Below are 14,400 nucleotides of genomic sequence, written 5' to 3' on the forward strand. Positions count from 1 at the left end.
GGCTTGGGTGCACTCGGCAGGTGAGTGGCTGTGGTTAATCGCCAAGCAATCAATGCTGCCCATTTTCTAATGATATACGGTGTGCTGAAATTGCAATACACGTCTTCTTGGTCTAGTCTGGTAGTACAAACTTTAATAAGGACAGTTGGCACGATGTAGAAAAATAAATTTCCGCCGGTGAGAACCTGTACCGCACAGGCAAACCATTGGAGTTGTGGAACATCATGGACCATTTTTCATTCGTTCATTAGTAAACGGAAGCTTTTCATGTGCCAGCCGTGCAACGTGTATTAGTCTAAACAGGTACTAATTAGAGCCCCGGCTCTTTGAAATATTTGAAAACTTCCAAAAATTTCAACTATATACAGTACTAGCGTGTAAATTTTTAATGTGAAATACCTAGTATTGTAGATACAGCAAAAAAGACAAATTGGACAATTTTTTGAACATTCAAAAGGAACACTATTCATGCTTCTAGATCTGGATTTTTGTTACTCCCTCTGTCGCATGAAATATGTCTTAATTTTGTCTAAATTTTGAGACAAAGTTAAGACACCAAGTTTAGACAAAGTTAGAGCATCTCCAGTCACGTCCCCCAAACCATCCCCCAAAGGGATTTGGGACGCGTCGAACAAAAAAACGTTCCAAGCCGCGTCACCCAAAGTCGCTTTTTGTTCGGCGCGGCCCGATACGTTGTCCGGCGCTCCGAGGCCATCCCCGCTCCACAGGGGACGCTCCAGGCACGCCGGACACAACGAAAAGCGAGGGGAGGCGCGGCGGGACCGACGCGTCAGCGACTCACGGACGAACGCTCAACCGCCGCCTACCTAGGGACGATGCAGTTGCCGGGAAGTGGAACCGTCGCATTGGCAACCGCGTTGATCGACGCGTTGATCGCATTGTGTATGTTGCACCGCTTTGAATATTAGCAGCATTATTTAACCTACACATTTCTTCTATATACTAAATAAAAAAAAGTATTTTAAAGTTTGAGGGCGGCGTTTGGGGGACGCGGCTGAATGATATTACACAAAGTTTGATGGCACGAATGAAACACGTCCCCAAAATGCTCGATCCGGATGCGTTTGGGGGACGCAGCTGGAGATGTTCTTAAGGCATGTCTAATTATTTTTATCGAATCAAGGACATAATACAAGATATTTCCTACCGAAAATTCTTAATAAATTTCCAGTGTAAGCACCAGAAAAGCTATGATGTTGCGAATGGTTATCCATCTGTCTAGTTTTGTTCAGATCATTGTAAGTCTTCTTACTGGTGTTAGCAGAATAAAATGTAAAACAGTTGAACAGGGATGTCTTTGATTTAGATGAGATTGTCCAGCAGTGAACGTAAAGATTGCAGGCTCTGGGGATCTTGGAGTTTTGATATAGTACTACTAATGGATTTAGACATAATTTACATGTTCGGGCATCTACACAAGTGTGGCAGCATTGCTTAATCCAACATGGTAAGTTCAATGTTAGCAGCGTGGAGGCGATCTTCAGCAAAACTGGATGCGCTCCCTTGCATCATCATTACTTTGTGTAATATCATTCATCCGTGGTTATCAATATTATCCTGTGATATGTTGCAAGTAAAATAACTTGTCAGCTATGTTGTGGAACCCCACAGCAACAGCCAAGATTGGTAGCTACATTTTTTTTCAGGCTGGGTAAATATATAAAAGAAATTGATAACCATAGAAATCATATAAAGGTAAGACCTTGCAAACTGCTAATTTCAAGTCTTAGACACCAGTTTTTCACAAAGAAAGATGTGCAGATATCGGATTCATCACTGTAAAAAACATTTGAATACAGTCGTGTCATCACGCATATTCTTGTTACTACAATATTTGCATAGGAAATAAGGAGGAACGTTCAAGCAGCGTAAAATGATAACCTCCTGTAATGGGTGTACTAGTATAGGGAATCGCTTTGACAAGTTGAATTTATCGACTTGCCAGTCAGCAAAATATTCTAGATGCATTCAAATAAATCCTTTTGGATTAAATTTGCAGTTAGTTTTAGCTTCTTTGTTGCATTTAATCCTCAAGATCCAGTGGTAGGGTCCATGACATGAATTATTTTGTTCGGCGTTTCAAAAGAAAAATTGTACAAGCTGTCAAGTAGAAGTAAAGGAGTGTGGAACAACATGGAGAAGTGTTTTATAATCTAAATTATTCTGGATTTGTGGGAAGGTATGTGTGCATTAGTAACATAAATAAATGCATTTGTGTACTGATTAATTGGTAATATATAACATTATAGTGTAGTGCAACTCACCAGCCAGCAAGAGTTTACGGTAAACCCCTGTTTGACAAATTGGTTTGGGATAGATGCAATATTTGAGTAATTCATTACTGCCACCACATCTACCTGTGATTAGATGATGGATTATGGTTAATGACATTAATAAGTAATGTGGTGTAATTTCCTAACTAATTGGGTTATAGTGCTAGATATGTAAGCTAAAAATGGTGCGAATGGGATAGATTTACCGCAAATTATGGCTCAAGATGACAGCTCAAATGAGAAATCCATGCCATGATGCATTCTGTGATGTTGATCAGCATTATTCGCCTGATTATACAAGAGAAAAGCTTGTGATCCATTGGGTGGTTCCAATTAACAGTTCTGATAACAATTCCAAGAATGTCTACTAATCTAGGGTACTCATGTATGATCCATGACTTGACGAAATGAAAATCGTGGATCAATTAAAAGTTATGTTTACTTGAGAGATAATTAACAACAAATATACAATGTGCAACACTCACATTTCTGCAAGAACTTCCAGTAATTTGGAGAGGTATGAAAATAATCTCGCATAGCTAGTAAATAGAGGTGTGTGAAACTGGATGCATAAATTATTTATATGCTAAATTAGGGTAGTTGTGGTAATTGTAGGTGGGCTAGCGACAGTAAATAAACTAGATTTTTTGACAATGGCGAGAAGTTATAATGCAGGTGCTTAATTACAACTGGACGGTGTCCGGGTTATCTTATAAGATTGTCTATTTGTGTGAGGAATTGTAGTGATTGTTAGTTCGTAGAGTACGAGTTTAGACTCAAACGTAATATTCAGGTCAACAAAAATAAAAGGGGTATATATCAATAATTTCGGCAATGTTTACAGTGGGGGAGTTATTCAACTAGAAGTTAATTATAATCTAAAGGCATCTTCAATGGGGAGACCTATTTCGGACACAAAAATGTCCATTATTGTCCAAAATGGGTCGCCCTGGACAAGAGTCTGCACAACCGGCAGACCTATTTGGACAAAAACTTGTCCGTTTGTTTAGTCAATAACAAAGGGGGTCTACATGTCATAGACTCTATAATTTCCTATTCTGCTGAAATCAGTATATCTCAAACAATTGCAATCAAAATTTGCACTGAATCACATACAGCTAGCAAATTCTAATTATGCGTACTAGTACAACATTTTACCAGATAACAGAAAAAGAGCATCACCCAAAGAGCTAGCAGATAATGCATAGATTAGCTAGTGCATCATGTACTGATTAGCTAGCAGCCAGGGACGAAGCTCCACAAAGAGTGCTATGGTGTCACCTCTACTGGAATGGGGTCAGGTTATCCAAGACAGCAGCGCCGACCTGCTCCGTCCCTGCTAGCACCTGATGCGGACGACGTGGGGGCGCGCACCACAGCCATGGGCACGGACCGAGCGAGCCTCACGCGCACAACCACGAGCTCCTCTGGCCGCGGGGAGAGGGCCTAGCAGGGAGACGCCGATAGCAACCGCGACCTCGTCAGGGCGGCGGCGGCTGGTGGCGTCGTCGGTCGGGGAGTCGCGGGAGCGCCACAGGTCGGGGAGTTGCGGCGGGGCCGGCCAGAGCGGAGGCGGTGGCCGGTGGGGATCGAGATGCGCTTCGACACGGGATTAGAGTTGAGAGAGAAGAGGAAATAGAATGGGCCTGACTGCTTTTCGACCTCCATGTTCTATGATGCATACGACTGAGGTGGTTGGGGCTATCCAGGCTCTGTATTTCATCAGGCTGTCTATACAAAATTATACACGACGTGTTATGACGTAGGCTTATGAAACGGATGGTCTGATAGGAATTCGATAAAAGGAGCACCCAAGCTCGAGCTGCCTTCAGAGTTTTCGGGAGGTGAGACCACATGTATATCGAAGTAGCAGCCCCATGTATAACCTGCAAAAAAATTGGTTTTGCATTTTGTTAAAATAACAACATTTTGACAATTCCAAATTGCCAAACCAAAGCACAAACACCTACACAAATTTGAGTTTTAGTTTTCTTATCAATCATATTTAGCCAATTACCAAATAAATTATTTACATTAGATGGAGGTGGAATATTACGCGTAAAGTAAACCACACTCCAAACTAAACGAGAGAAAGGACATGAAATGAACGAATGATATATTGTCTCCTGTGAATCACAAAAGACACATTTTTACACCCATTCCACCATCTTTTTGCAAGGTCATCTTTAGTTAGTAGCACTTTCGTATACAATAAACACATAAAGATACTAATGTCCAGTGGTACTTTAATATTTCACAAGTATTTTTGAAGAAAAAAAACCGTATGGCCATTCATGTAATAAGCGTGCATTGACTTTACTGTAAAGGCACATGTGGTAGACAAGAACCACTTGAAACTATGTGGTTCATCATTCAAATTAGCCCTCATCAACCTACGTACCAAACCTATGCAAGATCCCCATTTGTCTCCTTTCAAAGACCTGTTGAATCTTGTATTCAAAGGTGTTTGAGGTAATACATCAGCCACAATCACTTCTTTAGCTCTGACTATATTATACAAATTTGGGTATTGCAAACCTGATGAGGTATCACCTAGCCAAGTGTACTCCCAGAATCTATTATCGTACAGTCACTCACAACAGAGGACAACCCTAAGGAAATTATCTTGAACCCCCATAAGCCCCTTCTAGAAGAGTGAGTCTATGGGTTTAGCTTGCACTTGCGAGAGTGTTTTGTCGCGTACGTACTTATTGTGTAGCAGCTCCCGCCATACTCCTTCCTAAGTAAACACATGTTTTTGAGTTGAAGTGTTCCATTTTGATAAGTGATATTTCTTTTTCAGATCATCACTTTGCTAGAAAAAGCGAGATTTATATAAATCCAATTTTAATTTTACGAACTCCTTTTGGAATCTCAAAGAAAGACAAAAGAAATATAGGTAGGCTTGTTAATACAGAGTTAATCAGTACAAGATGGTCTCTATAAGAGAGCATTTTTCCTATCTAGGAAGCAAGTATGTCTTCAAACTTGTCGTCATCTAGTTTGCACTCTTTATTAAGAATTTATTATTGAATATGAATGCCTAAATATTTAAAAGGTAGAGGTCCAACTTCACATTCAAAAATGTTTCTCTAGTCACTCTCAACCTCCATAGCCTTACCAAAACAGAATATCTCATTCTTGTGAAAATTTATTTTCAAACTAGATAGTTGCTAAAACAAACAAAGGATTAACTTCATATTTATAGATGCATAATGGTCAATCTCCATCAACAAGATGAGGATCTAACCCACCAATCTGGCCATCCTCTTTTTTCCTTAGCAATAAGGATAGCCAACATAACTGCCACCATATTGAACATAATCGGGATAAGGGATCACCTTGTCGAAGGCTATTTAGCATTTGAAAGTAGTGTTCAATATAATCCTTAACACGGATACCTATACTTCCACTCTGAACAAAAGCGGGCGGCCGATTTACGTACATCACTCTGGTGGAAAACCTTTCGGATCAAAACTTTGATGCATAAATGATCATTTGACTTTATCATAGGCCTTTTTGAAAACTATTTTAAATTAGTACCCCATCCATGTTTTCCCTATGAATTTCATGAATGGTTTTGTGGAAAACAGCAACCCTTTCTAGGATGTTCCAGCGCCGAATGAAAGCAGATTTACTGGGATGGACCACTTTGTGTGCAATCATAGTTGCACAGTTAGTTCTAACTTTAGTGAAAACTTTGAAAAAAAAAACATTAAGAAGACATATTGGCCTATATTGTTCAATCCTACTTGAATCCTACTTAGCTCGCAAAGTAATGACTCCAAAGTTGATCTTATATAATGGCAAACACCATTGTGCAATGCATGATAAGTGCCATCGTTTCACTCTTGATTTCCTCCCAAAAAATCTTATAAAACACCACTGGAAACCTAGTCTGGGAGTTTTATTTGGTTCTATATGATATAGCTTCTAACACTTCCTTGAACGGTGATGTTAAAATACCATACTCATCTTCCAACAACTAAGAAATATCATGAGTAACATCATCCCTCATATTAACGAAGTTTTGTGTTGGAGCCCTGTAACGGCCCAGGAAAATCCCCATACTAGATTTGTTTGTTACTTTCCTTTTATGCATAATCATGGCATCATGCATAGTTTTGAACTCCAAAATTATTTGATTAAACTCTATTTTATTGCTAAAAATATTCTCCTATTTTTCTTCCAAATAATATTCCTCCTTTCTCTGCTCAGTTTCTGGTGTAAAAACTATTTAAAAATGGTTTTAAAACAAAACAGCAAAACAATAAAACAAAAATGTTTAATTTTTTTAAAAAAGGGAGAGGAGCTCTCCAACCGGCCAGGCCAGCACAGGCCGAACCGGCTTCCCCAAGCCGCAGCCCAACCAGCCCAGCCAGCGGCCCAACTCCAAACCCTAGCCCTTCCCAGATCCTCCCTTCTTTGCAAAACTCCCCTCGCATTCTTCCTTTTCACGAACAGGTCCTCCCAACTCCCTCTCACAGTTCTCTCCTCCCGAGCGCCCCGCCTGCCTGCAGCAGCTGCCCGCCGTGCCTCCTCCGTTCCCGACGACCGCGACGAGTTCTTCCCCCGAGCTCTGCGCACACGGCAAGGACGGCGGCCGCGCCTCCCTGCTTTCCCCGTCGCCCTCCTCTTCCTCGACCCTGAGCAGCACCGCCCCGGCCACCGTCCTCGCAACCGAGCACCGCCGACCCGACCTCTCCCCTGCTGCCGGCCTCTTGTTCGCCTCGCGCGCGAGATACCGTCTCAAGCCGCGCCGCCTCGTGCTCCTCTGGTCTGCATACTGCAGCGCGTCGTCGACCTCCGCCAAGCCCAAGCACGTCCTGCTCCGGCTCTGGTCCCTGCTATCTCGACGTCCGTGTCCCCACCGACCCCGCGTCGTCCCCTGCGAGCGTTTCTCTGCCGCCAGGACCTTGTCTCCATCGCCAAGGACGTCGTGATTGTTTCTCCACCTGCCCGCTTCAACCCCGCGTCGTGCCCCTGCTGGTTCCCGTAGCTCGCTTCCACGCGCGGGTCTCCACTTCAAGTTCTTCGTTTATCGCTACTACAAGGACACGGTTCTCCTGTAAACATCCACCACAAGTGCGTCATTTGCATCGTCTGTTTTAGCGCACTGACACAACTCAATCGGGATGAGGGTATAAGCAATAGTGGCATACACAACTAGTTGCTCCATGTAAAAAAGTTGTCAGAAACAACATGGTGAATTTTATCTCTCCAATGGAAGCTATAACTTTAGTTAGAAAAAAGAGAGAAGGGACCCCACAAATATGACACTATGTATATTTTTCTCTCTCCAAAAAACATGCTTTTAAGGCTTAAGATCCCACTTCCTGAAGAGGAGGATACCTCCTCATCTGAACCTAGTTTGGACCACCCCAACCTAGTTAAAGGTGTGAGGCAGTACCTCTAGTGCAGTGCATTGGGCATGCCCTGAATCTAAACTTGGTGGCACTGCGGTGTTGATCTGCAGGTTGCTCTTGACACTACGGTGTACCCCCTGCCTTCCACTCCTTTTGTTTTCACTCCGTGACTGAAGTTCTTTGCAAATTTTCAAAATCGTGTTGCCATAACAATGGACTTGTGGAAATAATTGTTGATATATTGTTGATTTGATATTTCTATGAATTGTCGACATAATTATTGCTGAAATGCTATTGAAATAAAGTTGAAATGCTGCCAAAACATTCATGTTAGCTCACTAGTAGAAAAAGACCCTTTAGTCTCGGGTCGTAAGGGGCTTTAGTCCCGGTTGTGCAACCGGGACTAAAGGGTCGCGACTAAAGACCCCCTCCCTTTAGTCCCGGTTGCTTACGAACCGGGACTAAAGGTCCATCCACGTGGTTCCGTGCGTCGGGCGAAAATATCTCCAGATTTTGTAATTTTTTTTTATTTTTTTTCACTCCATTTTTTCTATTTTTTTGGAATTTCTATTACTACCGTTATTTGCATAGTTTAGTTTATATCTCTAACTACACTTATCTCTACTCAAATTACTTACTCGTGGTCACACTTCCCGCTCGGTCACCTATCCTCCCACACTAGCACGCTTAATTTCCGAGTTCCATTCCGTCCCGCATCCAAGTGCTTCGCGCGCATGTATATGATACTAGTATCATATCAATCTTATTAATATGTTGGTCGATGTCACATTTATTTGTTGTTTGAATTTCAAATAATTCTTTTAATAAACAACAGTAATGATGTAATAATGAACTTGAATAAATAAATAAACATTAACTTTTTAATTTGTATTTTTTTAATTTTTTTTGCCAAACCTAAAACCTAAAAATTTGAAAATCTAAAAATTGGGTAAAAGTAATAGTAATCTTTATGCAGGATGCAATTATTAATGTATTTTTAAAAAAAATAAAAATTTAAAATCTGTAATTTATAGCAAAAACTAAAATCTTCCTGCTTTCATATTTTCATTTGGAATTTTGAGAATTTAAAAATTTGCTAACCGGGTAAACCTTCATTTGAATTCGGATGTAACTTTTTCCCACGATGATTTTGATATATTATACGTTTTTTTTCCAACGTCGTATGCAAAAGTTAATGCGGTTTTACCATTTTTCAAACTTTTTTTGCAAAATAAGTGAAAATTCGAATTTCTTAATTTTCCATAATAGTAGGTTGTGTAACATACAAGAATCTCAAAAATAACCTTTAGTCCCGGTTGGTGTTACGAACCGAGACTAAAGGGTGAGGCCTGCGCCGGCCGCAGCCCACCATATCCCTTTAGTCCCGGTTGGTGTTACCGACCGAGACTAAAGGGTACCCTTTTGTCCCGGGCTGGAGCATTAGTCTCGGTTCACCAGCAGAACCGGGACTAAAAACCCCACTAGTCCCGGGTCAAAATATTTGGGGACTAATGGGTTGGGATGGAACCGAGCGAGGCTGATGGATTTTGGGCATGGATCTGGTTTTGCTATATCAGTCCAAACTCGCTCCATTGCCATCCTTACCCTTCAGTCTGGGCGCAAACGCCGCCCGACGGCCATTGCGGAGTGACCCTCCCATCTCCTCCGCCCGCTGAATAAAACTATCTAGGGAGACCGACTGCGTCGGGCTACGCCGGGAGAGTCCCTCCTCTAAGCTCGCGCCCACTTCCCCTACAACTCTTTCCCCCTCCTCAGATGACACATCGTCGTCCTCCTTGAGATTCTCCCGCGGCTCATCTCCTCCCCCCCGGGTACGCTGCCGACCGCGGGCTTCCCCAGCCAAGGCCGCCATCGGCCTCCACCGGTCCACACGAATTTGAAAATGAAACGCCAAAGTTGTCGCGAGAGATACCTTGTACGGACATACCCTTCGCCACCTTCTCAATGACGCCAAAAATATCTCTCATGTCACTAGTGGAAACATGGACTTTTGCACCGGTTGGTAATGGCCATATGCACCGGATGGCCAACCGGTGCAAACCATCCGGTGCAAAAGGCCCCCCCCTTTTGCACCGGTTCACTTACGAACCGGTGCTAAAGGGGTCACCACGTGGCAGGCTGTGGGGCGCTCGCCGGGGGGAGCTTTTGCACCGGTTCGTAATACGAACCGGTGCAAAAGGGTTGTTGTAATATCCCAGGTAATGGGGTTAGAAAAATAGAGGAAACAGATGTGTGCATTGCATTCATGCATAGAAAATCTGGAGAATTTTCGCGCTTTAAAGTAAAACAGTCACAGTAACTGAAGTTTCACTTGCCCTTGGTGGAATTGAAGTAGCTCATCAAGTCAAGCGTTATAAACCTCAATGTGACTTTGCTAAAACCCTGTTTTGGGTAGAGATGATTTGATCTAAGGGGTTAGATCAAATGGAATTAAAACCAACACAAGAACATATGAATCAAGGATCAACTACTTGATCTTATTAAATACCACAACATGGTATTCCTTGCCATAACATAAGAACTTCTGTTCAATTACAAACCAAGTATGAATAAAATGGAGAAACCATTCTTGACTTATCTTTTCCATGTCTTAAGCTAATCCTTGAACCTACCATGAACCTCATGGTATTCATTATATTTCAATCTTGGAAACAAGACAAGGAGATCAACTCTAGAAATATATATCCTTCTCTATTCCATATTATTATACATCAAACCAAGAGAGATGAGAATTCTACAATAATTATTAGAGAATCAACAAACCTTGAGCTAAACCTTGGATATACATCCAAGTATTCAAATCATCATCTTTAAGAAGGAACCCTAGGATATTATTCAAGTCATTCCTAGAGAGAGAAACCATTTATGTTAAACATAGATATTGATGATCACATCAATCCCTATGGAGCCTAACCTTAAGTTAGTATTAAAGTCCTTTCCAAAATGAGAGAGACCAATCATACAAAACAAGCTTTATCTATTTAAGAATAAAGATCAAACAATGAACTGAAGTATTAGGTTGTAAACCATTTCATCTTGGAGTGATGAGATACCCTGTTATCACAGGGAATAATACCATATCCATGAATTATTAAGGTGAGGAAGAGACTAACCCAATCAAGCTAGACAAATAGAATCTTAGCTTAGATACCTAAAGAGATCTTGTGAATACTCCATAAAACCTAGAATAAACCATTCCTATATAAGAGAGCTCAAGTTATGGTGTTACACTCAAGTTAATGAGGCAACACTTGGACTTGGGGAAGAGAACTATTTATATAACCAGATGATTATATCATCATTAATTAAGTAGAACCCTAAGTAATATCTCAGGCATTTTCCTGGGATATAACCTATAGAGACAACCATAGCCATGTCCACCCAAGAAACTATAAGGGAGATATTATGTTTAGTTAATCAAGACAACACTTGATCATGGAAGTGAAAACCATTCCATTAGAAATACTTTAGGAAGCCCAACCATGAACATTATAAATTGAATGATGATCATAAAACCTAAGAACTTGAGGAAATGATATCAAGAACAAGTTGATCATGTCTAACCATGATCACGCTCTTGAGATATGTAAGGATAAGATAAACCCTAATAGGATAAGTAGATATCATTCACCACATGAAATCATGGGGAAATCATTAGTAAGTAACCCTAGACTTATATCCCAACCTTTACTTGTGAACCACTTGGTGCTCACAATTAGAATACTACCATATCTACATTTCCTAAATTAAGGAACCCAAGAGAACCTTAGAGTTAAACACTATACTTTATGTAGTGAGAAACCATACCTCCATGTGACCAAAGTTAACTATAAAAAGAACTTAAATCAATGTAGTTACTTTCATGATAAATTGGGAGTAATAAAAGAAGTTAATTGGTAGAAGATAAAACCAATTCTCAAATCTTTAGTAATTAGGGAAGCACATGAAATATTAAGCAAGTAAACACCTTACCATGGTTAGGGGGAGATTAAACCCTAGCACATGCAGTATGGAGACACCCCATCTCTATAACCTAGAATTAAATCTCAACCCTAGTTTATGTATCACTATGGTGATCATGATACAAACCAGGCCATAGTTGAGAGTCAAACCAATTGCCATTAGGTGAATCTCATTAGAACCCTAGGATTGCTCACAAACTACATATTATGTTTCAATTATGAATCTAAGATTAACCTAGTGTTAAATACCATAATTAAAATCATATGTGTGATCAACCACTTATCCTCATAAGTCAAAACCAAACTATGTTGAGAATAATGTTCACCTAGGGCATTCAAGATAGAATTAATACAATTCATTAGCACATAGGTATGCACATAAAATAATAGGCAAGTGACAACCTTTTCAAATAGGAGGTCAAATCCTTAGAGATATTTTAACACATGAATTTATGCCATTAAGTCACCCCTTATTGAAATTCATTAATAAGTATTACTTTGGGATTGTTTCATACAAAGTAATACCAACAAAACTCCATATATCACTAAGTAATAAAACTATCATATGGAAAACAATTTTTAACATTCTTAAAGATAATAGTCAAATTCAGGTCCATATGGATATTTGAATTCAAATCCCAATAATAACAACTAAACCAAGGTTATAGTACCCACATTAAATTTTCTAATACATTATCTAAGTGGATGATGAATCTTGGGCTATTCCTTGTATTATTCAATTAAGAAATACCTGCAACATAGAAAAGGATACAAATTTGAATTTAAACCAGGAATTAAAATAGAATTTGAAAACAGAAAATAAAAATAGATAAAAGAAAAGGGGAGAAAGGCCTTACCTGGCTACCTGGACCTTGCCAAGCCGACGCAGCCCACCAACCAGCCCAACTACTGGCCCAACTGCACCAGCCCAGCACAGCCCATAGTGGCCAGAGTACCCCTTCGTTTTAAAAAAAAAAGAGAGGAGAGGGTCATCCTCATCCTCTCCAGTACGCATGCCGGCCAGCTCGACGCAGTGCCTCCCTTCTCTTCGCGCTGGCGCCTCCTCCTTCCTCGGCAGTGTGACGAGGCGCGTTCTGCCGCCGTATAAGGACCCCGCGACGAACCCTAGCTTCGAGTTCTTTTTCTTTCTCTCCATTTTTCCCCAAACCGAAACTCTGGCTCCGCCAGTACCCATCGTCGCCGGCGATTGAATCCTTCCCTATCCTTTCCAAGTACACCACCGTGACCACCGTGCTCGAAAGGCTACGCTCACGAGAGGAATTGGTCCGGGGTGATCTCAGCTGGGAGTATTTCATCGATTTCGTCCGCAGCACCTCGCCGGAATCCATGGCCGTGTCGTCGACTCCGACAACCCCGCGCTTCACCAAGCATATCCACGTGTTCCTGGTGAGCTAGCGCTTCTTCTGACCATAGTATTGCATCCGCGCACCCTCTGTAGACCTCAATCGAAATCTCGCCGGAGTGCTCCGCCGCGGGCATGTTTACCGGCGATGCTCCGGTGAGCTACCCAAGAAACCAACCGCACCATCGAATTCAGCAAGTCGAGGGGAGTCTGTAGAGGTGCGATTCGCGTCCGGGGGTGCCAGGAATCAGCGGCGCCACCGCACGCAGACACACCGGCGTTTAACCGCCGGTGGGTCAAACGCCCTGGTCAATTTTGACCGGTCGCTGCTCGCGTGGCAGTCCACGTGGACCACTGGCCCACCTGTCTGTGACTGTGGGTAGCACTGCCCGGGTAGATTTAGCTTTTCTTGTATTTTATTTCAATTCAATAATTACTGCAACTTTGAGAATTTATATAAAATTCATATTAACTCGGAAAAATACAAATAAGATATCAAAATTCTTAGAAAAGAAAAATCTATCCAATAAAAATATAAAATCAAATTTTTATTTTTATAAAAATTCACTTATTTAATACTTGCTATTTAAGCTTTATTTATTAATCCCAAATTCAATTAAAATTCAAAAATTATAATTTTTTTTTAAATTAAAAAAAACCAGTAAATAAATAAAGAAAACAATAAAACTAATTTTATTTAATTATTGATTTGTTAAATCCTTATTAGAAGGATTTAAACCCTGATTAATAAATACCTTAAATACTAATTGTTTAAAAGTAATAAAATATCAAATCTTATATCATTTTTATTTCCAAGTTATTAATAACTTCAACTTTATTAATGAAGTTATTAATCCAATAATTATAGGGTAATTAGGAAACCCTAGTTTCATTATAAACCAAGTGATAACCTCATAATTTTATGTGGAACCATAAAACCCTAATTCAATTATGCACCAAACCCTAACTCCATTAATTCATATGAATCCTAGTTTGCTTCTAACCTAAACCCTAGGTTAGAACATGTGATCATGTTACTTCATTAGTAATCATAGATTCTTATCTAGCAACTAAATGCTAGTTCTAATCCACATAAAATATGGGAACCCTATCACTACTAATTAGCATCTCATGTGATCATCTTCATCAGACCTAGGTAATTAAGTAGGGTTAACCAAGTGTAAACCCTAGATCCTATTACCAAAGCCATCATTCGTATTCATTCCTATTTAGCATCACACCATTGTGATGAACCCTAACAGCAACCATACATACTATTTTACCTTACATAACCCTGTTCCACTAAACCCTACTAGTGTGAGATACTTATCCACCATCCTATTTAGGAGTCAATTAATCCTTACCTAACAGAACCAACAGTAAAATCTAAACCA

The 14,400-nt window shown here is 40.5% G+C and overlaps 1 long non-coding RNA gene across 1 annotated transcript; it reads right to left on the reverse strand.

Moving 5' to 3' along the window:
- Positions 1 to 371: 371 nt before the first annotated feature.
- Positions 372 to 4,128, reverse strand: LOC127293367 (uncharacterized). Its single transcript, XR_007845715.2, has 4 exons — positions 3,576 to 4,128; positions 2,501 to 2,582; positions 2,286 to 2,378; positions 372 to 1,578 (listed from the first exon to the last, which is right to left on the reverse strand). It is a non-coding gene; the product is annotated as an uncharacterized lncRNA (long non-coding RNA).
- Positions 4,129 to 14,400: the final 10,272 nt, after the last annotated feature.

Source organism: Lolium perenne, chromosome 4 (assembly GCF_019359855.2).
Source record: "Lolium perenne isolate Kyuss_39 chromosome 4, Kyuss_2.0, whole genome shotgun sequence".
NCBI classification, from domain to species: Eukaryota; Viridiplantae; Streptophyta; class Magnoliopsida; order Poales; family Poaceae; genus Lolium; species Lolium perenne.